This window comes from Oncorhynchus keta, unplaced genomic scaffold (assembly GCF_023373465.1).
Source record: "Oncorhynchus keta strain PuntledgeMale-10-30-2019 unplaced genomic scaffold, Oket_V2 Un_contig_17130_pilon_pilon, whole genome shotgun sequence".
In the NCBI taxonomy this organism is placed as follows: Eukaryota; Metazoa; Chordata; class Actinopteri; order Salmoniformes; family Salmonidae; genus Oncorhynchus; species Oncorhynchus keta.
Window position 1 is genome coordinate 2,378 of NW_026280307.1, and position 3,689 is coordinate 6,066.

The window sequence follows — 3,689 nt, forward strand, 5'->3', positions numbered from 1 at the left end:
AACTGAAAGGTTGCAAGATCAAATCCCCGAGCTGGCAAGGTACAAATCTGTCGTTCTGCCCCTGAACAGGCAGTTAACCCACTGTTCCTAGTCATTGAAAATAAGAGTTTGTTCTTGAAACTGACTTGCCTAGTTTAATTAAAGTAAAAAATAGATATATAATTTATAACACATACAGAAAGCCTTAATGATGTAAACACAAATGTATTAACACTTAGGGAATTACCATCAATGTTAATTAAAGACATTTTCTTAAAACAATAAGTCCAGCAATGTAATTATATAGAACATTACACAGGGCTGTGAATAGTGTAGCTGGTCCCTGAGCTGGTCCCTTACCTCTCTTATATAGAGACATTACACAGGGCTGTGAATAGTGTAGCTGGTCCCTCTCTTATATAGAACATTACACAGGGCTGTGAATAGTGTAGCTGGTCCCTTACCTCTCTTATATAGAACATTACACAGGGCTGTGAATAGTGTATCTGGTCCCTTACCTCTCTTATATAGAACATTACACAGGGCTGTGAATAGTGCAGCTGGTCCCTTACCTCTCTTATATAGAACATTACACAGGGCTGTGAATAGTGTAGCTGGTCTCTTACCTCTCTTATATAGAACATTACACAGGGCTGTGAATAGTGTAGCTGGTCTCTTACCTCTCTTATATAGAACATTACACAGGGCTGTGAATAGTGTAGCTGGTCCCTTACCTCTCTTATATAGAACATTACACAGGGCTGTGAATAGTGTAGCTGGTCCCTTACCTCTCTTATATAGAACATTACACAGGGCTGTGAATAGTGTATCTGGTCCCTTACCTCTCTTATATAGAACATTACACAGGGCTGTGAATAGTGTAGCTGGTCCCTTACCTCTCTTATATAGAACATTACACAGGGCTGTGAATAGTGTAGCTGGTCCCTGAGCTGGTCCCTTACCTCTCTTATATAGAACATTACACATAACCCTATACCTGCCATGATGCTGGCTATCAGTAACCTATGGTAACCACTGTTGTTCTGGGATTGATTTGCACTTTTCGCACTAAAAATACCTTCATCTCTAGGAGACAGAACGTGTCTTCTTCCTGGCTGCTTGGTCCCATGGTGTTTATACTTGTGTATTATTGTTTGTACAGATGAACATGGTACCTTCAGGCGTTTGGAAATTGCTCCCAAGGATGAACCAGACTTGTGGAGAGGTCTTGGCTGATTTCTTTTGATTTTCCCATGATGTCAAGCAAAGACACACTGAGTTTGAAGGTAGGTCTTGAAATACATCCACAGGTACACCTCCAATTGACTCAAATTATGTCAATTAGCCAGTCAGAAGCTTCTAAAGCCATGACATCATTTTCTGGACTATTCCAATGTGTTTAAAGGCACAGTCAACTTAGTGTATGTAAACTTCTGACCCACTGGAATTGTGCTACAGTTAATTATAAGTTAAATAATCTGTCTGTAAATAATTTTTTGAAAAATTACTGGTGTCATGCACAAAGTAGATGTCCTAACCGACTTGCCAAAACTATAGTTTGTTTACAAGAAATGTGTGGAGTGGTTGAAAACTAGTTTTAATGACTCCAATGTGACATGATCTGTTACCAGATCTCAGTATACAGTGGGGCAAAAAGTATTTAGTCAGCCACCAATTGTGCAAGTTCTCCCACTTAAAAAGATGAGAGGCCTGTAATTTTGTGGTTGAAAAACGAGTTTTGATGACTTCAGCCTAAGTGTATGTAAACTTCCGACTTCAACTCTATCTTAATTCAAATCCTACTTCGATTTGTGTGTATATGTTGTATAATTAGTTAAATATTACTGCACTGTCAGAACTAGAAGCACGTGCATTTCGCTACACTCCCATTAACATCTGCTAACCATGTGTATGTGATCAATAACATTTTATTAGATTGATTTGTGTGGCTTACCAAATCATGTCCAATCAACTTAATATACTACAGGTGGACACCAATCAAGTTGTAGAAACATCAAGGAAGCTCAATGGAAACAGGAAGCTCAATGGAAACAGGAAGCTCAATGGAAACAGGAAGCTCAATGGAAACAGGAAGCTCAATGGAAACAGGAAGCTCAATGGAAACAGGAAGCTCAATGGAAACAGGAAGCACCTGAGCTCATTATCATGTTGCATAGCAAAGGATCTGAATATATATGTAAATGTGATATTTCAGTTATTCAATTATTCATAAATGTAAATAAGGTATTTTGATTGTTTATAAATGAGGGGAAAAAATGTAAACCTGTTTCTCTTTGTCATTCTGAAGTATTGTTTGTAGATTGAGGATTTGTGTGTATTTAATACATTTTAGAATAAGGGGAAAGTTCTGACTACTTTCCAAAAGTACTATATATAATATACCATTTAGCAGACGCCTTCATCCAAAGCGAGTTATGATATACCATTTAGCAGACGCCTTCATCCAAAGCGAGTTATAATATACCATTTAGCAGACGCCTTCATCCAAAGCGAGTTATAATATACCATTTAGCAGACGCCTTCATCCAAAGCGAGTTATAATATACCATTTAGCAGACGCCTTCATCCAAAGCGAGTTATAATATACCATTTAGCAGACGCCTCTCATCCAAAGCGAGTTATGATATACCATTGTAGCAGACGCCTTCATCCAAAGCGAAGTTATAATATACCATTTAGCAGACGCCTTCATCCAAAGCGAAGTTATGATATACCATTTAGCAGACGCCTTCATCCAAAGCGAGTTATAATATACCATTTAGCAGACGCCTTCATCCAAAGCGAAGTTATGATATACCATTTAGCAGACGCCTTCATCCAAAGCTGAGTTATAATATACCATTTAGCAGACGCCTTCATCCAAAGCGCAGTTATAATATACCATTTAGCAGACGCCTTCATCCAAAGCGAAGTTATAATATACCATTTAGCAGACGCCTATCCAAAGCGAGTTATGATATACCATTTAGCAGACGCCTTCATCCAAAGCGAGTTGTAATATACCATTTAGCCTTCATCATACATTCCACTGGAGTCCCATAACTCTAATCCACTATCTTGCCACAGCACACGTCATACCCTACCGATTTATTTCCCTGTTTAGTTCCTGTTCAGTTCCATGATGACAGTTTATCTGAAAGGTGAGATAGTCGCCAACAATTCACCCTGAAACCCAAATCAAGAGCACTGCGTGTTTTTTTTGTTTGTTCTACCTGTTAATTAATTGCACCAGGTGTCCCAGGTCTAAATCAGTCCTTGATTAAAGGGGAGGAACAAAATCCGAACTGGCTTTGAGGTCCAGATTTTTAATTTGCCTTCCATAGCCCTACGCTTTAATTTAGATCTGAGAGAATTGGATAGGTTTAAGTAAAATTGCCTTCTGATAGGCTGGGTTGAGTTTTTGGCCACTTTACCATTTTACGTACACCCCAACCAATCCTGTCAGTTTTACAGGAGGAGGAGCTGGGGGTTGATTTGAGATTCAGGGCCACTCACTCACTCACTCACTTCCGCCCAATCCAATTCACTTCCTGTATAAAGCAGGATGTCCATTAGGGAGCACATGGTCCAATTGATTCTGATGATGACCTTTAAAATATATTCACTAACATTCTTCTATTAATTAATGTGCGTAGTTAAGATTTCTTCGTAACAGAACAGATGTTTTATATTGTCGCAGTTGGTCACCC

General features: G+C 38.8%; 1 long non-coding RNA gene across 1 annotated transcript; it reads right to left on the minus strand.

Annotated features, from left to right (window-relative positions):
* Nucleotides 1–386: 386 nt before the first annotated feature.
* On the minus strand, nt 387–947 carry LOC127919584 (uncharacterized). The gene is made up of 3 exons (XR_008103364.1): nt 822–947; nt 606–767; nt 387–443 (listed from the first exon to the last, which is right to left on the minus strand). It is a non-coding gene; the product is annotated as an uncharacterized LOC127919584 (long non-coding RNA).
* Between the last annotated feature and the right edge of the window lie 2,742 nt (nt 948–3,689).